The following is a 7,386-nucleotide window of genomic DNA, read 5'->3' as shown; positions in this document are numbered from 1 at the left end:
CATGGAAGCTCATGTTGAGAGTTGCCCTTAGCCTCTCCACAAACAGAGACCCCTATCCCTCCTCACACTGGACACACAGAGTGAACAAAGACATCATGCTGGGGCTGGGATTGTGGCTCAGCGGTAGAGCGCTCGCCTAGCACAGGCGGGACCTGGTTCGATCCTCAGCACCACATAAAAATAAAGGCATTGTGTTGTGTCCATCTACATCTAAAAAATAAATAAATAAATATTTAAAAAAAAAAAAGACATCATGCTGAGCCAAGATTGAGGGGCTGTTTGTTACTGCAGCATGCCCTTGCCTCTCCTACTTCCTATAGGCTGGAATGTAATCCACTGAAATTTTATAATTTTGACTACATTTTCATGAATGTTGTCTAAGCCTGTTTGGACCACCGTAACAAAACACCTTAGATGGGTAATCTGCAAACAGCCATTTATTGCTTACGGTTCGGGAAGCTCATCAGTTCTGTCCAAGATTGAGGCATCAGCAGATTTGGCATCTGGTGAGGGCTCACTCTCTGCTTCAGAGACAGTGGCTTGGTTTCCAAGTCCACTTACACAGTGGAAGGGGGTTGCAGAAGGGGGCAAACAGGCTCCCTCAAGCCTCTTTTATTTATTATTATTATTATTTTTGTGTGGTCCTGAGGATTACCCAGGGCCTTGTGCATGCTAAGTAAGTACTCTACTATTGAGCTAAAATTTGTCTTTTGTTTTTAAATTTTGAAATAGACTGAGTTGCTTGGATTGGCCTCTAACTTGTAATCCTCCTGCCTCAACCTCCTGAGCACCCGGGATTGCAGGTGTGCACAACACACCTGGCTTCAAGCCTCATCTAATCACATTCTTTTTTGGGGGTACCAGGGATTGAACACAGGGGCACTCAACTGCTGAGCCACATCCTCAGCCCTATTTTTTTTTTTTAATATTTATTTTTTAGTTCTCGGCGGACACATCTTTGTTTGTATGTGGTGCTGAGGATTGAACCTGGGCCGCACGCACGCCAGGCGAGCACGCTACCGCTTGAGCCACATCCCCAGCCCCCCAGCGCTATTTTGTATTTTATTTAGAGTCAGGGTCTCACTGAGTTGCTTAGTGCCTCGCTATTGCTGAGGCTGGCTTTGAACTCACGATCCTCCTGCCTCAGCCTCCCAAGCCATTGGAATTACAGGTGTGGGCTGCCACCTGGGCCTCACTGACTCACACATGCCTATGTTCAATCTGTTCATGTTCCCCAAACAATCCCCATGATCTCATGATGGTGACCTTTCCCCAGAGGAAAGGGGTCCTCCTACCTAGGATGTTCTTACTCTCCTAATCCAGCAAACTCCTATTCGACCTTTGAAACCCAATTTCAGAACAGGGCTTGGTAAACACACACACACACACACACATATATGTGTATAATACATGTGTATATATGGTATATATATAATATTTTTATAACTTTATTTTTCTTATTTACTTTTATATGGTGCTGAGGATTGAACCCATGGCCTTGCACGTGTGAGGCGAGCACTCTACCACTGAGCCACAACCCCAGCCCCATTATATATATATAACATTTTATACACACACACACACACACACACACACACACACATAGTGTAAAGGGCCAGATAGAAATATTTCAGGTTTTTCAGTCCATACGATTTCTGTCCTAGCACTGAATCTGCGGTTGCAGGAAGTGCAGGTGGAAGCAGAAGATGGTGGGCTCCCTCCTGCTCCACAGTCAGCTCTCAAAGCTCCCACAGAGGAGAGCTAATGCCTCCAGCGATGGCGACTTCTCACACCACCCTGCTGTGATGATCCAATGGACGGGGGTCACTCCATTGTCTCTCATCTAGATTTCTGCGACAGTCTCCACTGGCCTCCTGGCTGGCCTTCTCACTGCCTTAGCCTCCAAGTCCACTCTCAGGGAAGGACGCATCTGTTAAAATGTAAGTCTGAGCCCATCGCTCAAGGCTCCCTGTTGCTCTGAGAGGGAAAGTCCACAATGTCCTACAGGCCTGACACTCCCCACGCCTTATATTTCTTTGACCTCATTACCTACTATGCTCCTGCATTAGCTTTCTGTTGCTGTGACCAAATACCTGAGAGAAACAACTTAAAGAGGAAAGATTTGTTTTGGCTCCAGGTTTCATAGGTGTCGATTCAGGTCACCCGGCTGTGTTGATTCTGGAGTTTGGTCATCTGTGATGAGGCAGAACACCCTGGTAGGGAGTAGGTGGTGTCACAAAGCTGCTTACCTGTGGAGGCCAGGAATGGGGCAGGGAGGAGGGACAGGCGGACTGAGAAAGAGAGAGGGAGAGGGAAAGGAGCAAGGGCTGTCTTTAACCATCTACTGTTTCTACCCCCTCCAATAGTCCATTCACTGTGAATACATCAAGTAATCCATTGATGATCCAAACACTTCCCCAAAGCCCCACTCTGGACACTGCTGCACTGAGGGCCAAGCCTTCCGCACCCAAACCTTTGGGGGACATTCTAGATCCAAACCATGACAGTTCCTTGGGAACTGTCACAACAAGCTCCTCTGCTTTTCTTGAAACAAGCGAGGCCAACTCCTACCCCAGGGCCTTTGTACTTGCATTCTGGAGCATACTTCTCCAGATTATCCACCTGGCTCACTCCCCTCAGCTCCATCAGGTCTTTATTTAAGTATCTCCTTTCTCAGTGGGGCCTTTCCTGGCCATTCCATTGAAAACTGCAGGGACCGGGGTGTCTCCGTTGTACAGCACTTGCCTAGCATGCACAAGCCCCTGAGATCCATCCCCCAAATCAAAACAATCAAAACCCCCAAAGATCAAAAATTACAACTCTCCATTCTGCTCTTACTCAGTAGCATTTACCATTCCCTAGCACACTATGTATTTCCCCCAACTTTTTAATTGTACAAATTTGCAGATGATGGAAGGACTGGGGCCGTGACACTCGAACACACAATCCCGGAATCCACCTTGTGGCATTTAATTAAATTAATTAATTTATTTTTGGCGAGATACCGGAGATTGAACCCAGGGGCACTCAACCACTGAGCCGCACCCCCAGCCCTATTTTGTATTTTATTTAGAGACAGGGGCTCACTGAGTTGCTTAGTACCTCACAGTTCCTGAGGCTGGTTTTGAACTCGCGATTCTCCTGTTTGCAGCCTCCCAAACTGCTGGGATTACAGGCGTGTGTCACCATGCTGGGTTCCACCTTGAGGCATTTTAAAAGAAAGATGCTTACTTCTCTGACTTCTGGATGCCTCAGCCAAAGACTTTAGCAAAACACACTCCAGATTTCACTGTTCTTGTTTATTGTTCCTCTTTCCCTGCTGGGCTGTGAGCGAGCACCTGAGGGCAAGGGTTTGTGATTTTATTCACTGCAGTTTTGTCTGCACCAGGAACTTGGCCTGACTTGTGGTGAGTACAGAAAAGACAAGACAGGTTCTGACTCTGGTTCTGCCTCTCACTGACATGCTCTTCTGGGGACCGTTTCCTCTCACAGAACCTTGGTGTCTCCATCTAAAAAGTGGAGATAATGTTATTACTTCTCAGGGGTTTTGTGAGGATCAAAAGGGTAAGAGGTGTAAGCCTGCACTGTTAGCATGTTAGTTACTTCCTTGAGGGAGTGGGCTTGGTCTAGTCTGAGCCTCTGGACTCCCAGAGGGCAGAGACCTTGCTCTCTGATGTCTGCAGGGCCTGGCGCAGCCCGTCAGGAGATCGCGGACTTGCACTGTTGACATCTCCAATGCAAAGCCCAGCAGAAATTCAACAGAGCACACATCCTTGGATTTACCTGCTCTTCCCTTGACATTGTCTGCTCATTCGATGCTACCTAGTAATCCCCTATACTCCATCTCTTGATTTCCCACTCATCTATCAGTTTCCACCAGAAATAACTGGGGAAGGGACACTTAACTACATCAGGCACTGAGATTTTTTTTTTTCAAATTTGTCTTTGTTTCCAAAGAAACAAAGACTTCCTGACCTACACTTCCTTGGTCTGCTCTGCATTTCAGATTCAGCTGTGTGTCTGTGTTGCCAGACTTGCCTCTCAGGCCACTCTAAACACAGGGTGGGTGTTTGCTGAAGAATGGGACTCATCCTGTTAACCCTACGGATTTTCTTGGGTCAGACTGCATGGTCGTGGGTGCGTAGTCCTGGCCTTTTGTAAGTTCGCTCATTACCATCACCCTAACTTCACTTGTTTGGGGTGTGGAGGGCAACATATTTTCACCAAGAATTCATCTCTTTCTTTCAGATCCAAGCTGAAACTCTTCTTCCCATCTGCAAAATGGGGGAAAGAGTTACTACAACCCATAGAAGACGAAGATGAAGTCACTTTATAACTGATAAAGCTCTATACAAATATTAGTTACTATAATTAGCTTTATTAACTTGCATAGAATCTTACCTAAGCCTGTGGAACCACTTGCATTCACTACCTGAGTCTGGGCACTTATCTTCGGATGGAAGAGGAGAACACCAGCAGCTACACTACTCACATGGACAGAGGTAGTCTGGCATATGGTGGGCAAAAGGTGCGACTTATGCAGTCCAGGGGGAGAAATAAAGAATGTCCACACACTTTTGCCCCAGTCATTCAAATCACTCAATACAATTTCACTCTATAGGTTCTTAATCAAGAAAATGACAATCCTTAATGCTGGGCACTTCCCTAGACATAACCAATCCACAGCAAACAATTCTAGATAATTCTAAGCACTGCAAACACATTTACTCATGACAGGCTCATGACAGACATTCCCTCTGCGTGCTAAGCTCAAGTGTCAGATCTAAAGTCTCAAGCCTTGAGCTCTAAGTCCAGCTGGCGCCCACTCACTCAGACCGTGGTGATCAGATCAGGAGCCAAGGCAGGCTTCTCCTGGGGTGCAGCTGACGGCTGGCTGAGGAGAGAGTCTTAGGGAGAAGTTGTGACTCTCATCAGGGTACCAGGGTCAAGATGTGGGTGTAGAGTTTGAGAGTGGTGAGGAAAAAGCAGAGAATCAGGCCAATGACAAAAAGTGCTGGGATGTCGGTCCAGGTCCTCGTCAGGCTGTCAGCGTGAGGGCACCAGTGTCGGCTGGCTGAATGTCTGTTCATTTGCTCCAATTATTTATACCACATTTTGGGGCTTTTGACCCCACTTTTAATCCTTATCAGTTGCCACTGGGTCTCTCAGTGACATTATTTACCTTCGGGTTAAAACATCTGGTCTGGTGGTCCCCATCCTGATCTTTTCGCCTTTCCCTCTTATTGGGTGAGGACAGCCTGCCAGTGCTTCACTCTGAGTTTGCCAGGTGGGGAGAAGTTAGTGCCTGAGCGCCACACTGGAGGGCTCCGTGGGTGTGCCTGGTGAGACTGCAGGTTTCAAACTGGAGTTTTAAAATGGAGTTGCTTAGGCTCAGGCTGGTTGGGGAATCATCAGGTAAAGAAAAAGCCCAACCAAGTCTGGTGGGCTGGACCCAGAAAGCCTGCTTAGTCAGACGCACACAACCTCATCATTGGCATCGTTAATCCTAACAACTGCCATCATTGAAGTCCCCCTACGCGCAGGCAGAAGGGCTAAGTTCTTTCTGGTCACAACACACACCGCGGTGGGGTATTCCTGCACCCACCTCTCAGGTTCACTGAGATCATCTGTCCAAGTAATAAGATCTGCATGGAGTAGGGTTGTCAGACAACAAATAAGATTATAGCACTACACTGTACTTACACCGCATTATCGTTATCTACACTAAAAATTCATTTATGGGTTACCTGAAATTCAAATTTAATTGGAGGTCCCCTATTTTATTATTTGCTACATCTGGCAATCCTAGTTTGGGAGTACCCGGCAAAAATCAAAGCAGGTTCCTCCCTGTCACGCCCTGTGCCTTCGCTGGCTTGACTGTGATCTGTATGAGCAGTCACCACCAGTAAGTCCACAGGGCTCCCCGGATGTTTCAGGGGGCGCAGGGAGGAAAGGGACAGGGCGGCTGCCCCTCTTCAACATGTCTTTCAACTAGCCCTCCCAGGGACCTTCCGCCCGGCACAGACATGGCCGCGCCCCGCAGCGGAGAATTGGCTCCTGCCGAGAGCACGTCCTCCCTCGGCTACCAGAGCCCCTTCTATTGGGCAGTTATTCAAGATGGCGGAGCCCCGCCCCCGCCCGTCCTGGTGCGCGGGGCTCGCAGGGCGGGGGCGGAGCTTCAGCGGCGACCCGGGGCCTGGGCTCTGATGATTGGCGGAGAGCCGAGGTCGGGCCGTCACGTGGTGCGGCGCGCGTTTGTTTGCGGAAGTAGGAGGCGGCAGAGTGCTGAGTAAGCCGAGGTGAGTGACGCCGCAGCGGGGCGGGGGCGGGGGCGGGGCCCCGGGGCCTCCCCTAATCTCCGCACTCGGGGCTCCGATGTCTCCATCCGGACCCTGCTTTGGACCATCCTGGTGTCTCCGATTCTGAGGCACGTCTTCCACTGATCCTTGTGCGACCGTCTGAGTGTCTCTGGTTTCTGTCCTTTGATCCCCCCGACGTCCCCAACTCCCATCCCATGGCCGCTCTTGGCTCATTTCCAACTGTTCTCTTTTAGGGACCCGGCCTCGTCCCTGGACCCCTCTTCAGTGTCCCAGTCACCTTCTTGTGCTTCCCTCAGTACCCTAACTTCCAGAATCTTCCCTTCCCAACCCTCGCAGCCTCCGTCTTCCACCCTGGGACCCTTGAGTGGTCCTCAGCCTCCTTCCCGTGCCCTCGAAGTGCTCCTGGTTCTCTCCCACTGGCTTTGTCTCCTGCATTGTTTCTTTTGTGTTTTCTTCTTTTTCAATTTCTAATTCCCTCTCCCCGCTTTTTCTGTCTCATGTGCCTCTAGATTTCCTCTGCTCCCTGCTTGCCCACAACCTAATCTCCAATCCCGTGTCCACCTCCAGCTCCCACAGATGACCTGGAAGCTGGTGACAGGGAGCTTGTGAACTGGGTGACCATGTGACTGGTCAGGGTGTGGTTTGGGTCAGGGTGTGGTTTGGGACAGGGAGGGCACAGGGCTTTGGGATCTGTGCCCATTTTCTTAATGGGCTACCCACATGACCCCAAACAAATACCATCCCTTCCTCTGAGCTTCTGGGTCTTCCCCTCACCTGCCCTTTTACCAGCCCAACAGGATGTTAGGCAGGTTTGGTTTGACAACACTGAAACTCCACCCTTGGGCTGAGTGCAGTGTTTTTGTTATTGTCTGTGCCTTAAAATGTTCCTGAAGTTTGGAGGCTATTTTCTGTTCAAGTCTCAGTTTTCTCATCTGTGGCAAGGGACTGTAGTTCCATGTGAAGCTGCCATATGGTTCAATATTTGAGAAAATGTAGAAGGCACAGCATTGTAACCTGTGTGGCCATTGCTGTTGTATCAAAGGCAGGACAGAATGGAACAGGAATG

The 7,386-nt window shown here is 49.1% G+C and overlaps 1 protein-coding gene across 4 annotated transcripts in view; it reads left to right on the top strand.

The window, feature by feature from the left end:
• Positions 1-6,199: 6,199 nt before the first annotated feature.
• Pla2g6 (phospholipase A2 group VI) overlaps positions 6,200-7,386 on the top strand; it is a 49,390-nt gene continuing 48,203 nt past the window's right edge. The window contains exon 1 of one of the 4 annotated variants that reach the window (XM_046429414.2): positions 6,200-6,299. The gene's annotated coding sequence lies outside the window, so the exon portion shown is untranslated. Of the gene's footprint in view, positions 6,300-6,328; positions 6,428-7,386 lie in introns of those variants that run through there. The other 3 variants (XM_046429419.2, XM_046429413.2, XM_046429424.2) reach the window with 3 other exon arrangements.

Source organism: Marmota monax, unplaced genomic scaffold (genome assembly GCF_021218885.2).
Source record: "Marmota monax isolate L192 unplaced genomic scaffold, Marmota_monax_Labrador192_F-V1.1 WCK01_AAM20220418_F8-fsc00051, whole genome shotgun sequence".
NCBI lineage: Eukaryota > Metazoa > Chordata > Mammalia > Rodentia > Sciuridae > Marmota > Marmota monax.
The sequence above is the reverse complement of the archived record's forward strand: the minus strand, read 5'-3'. Positions and strand labels throughout refer to the sequence as shown.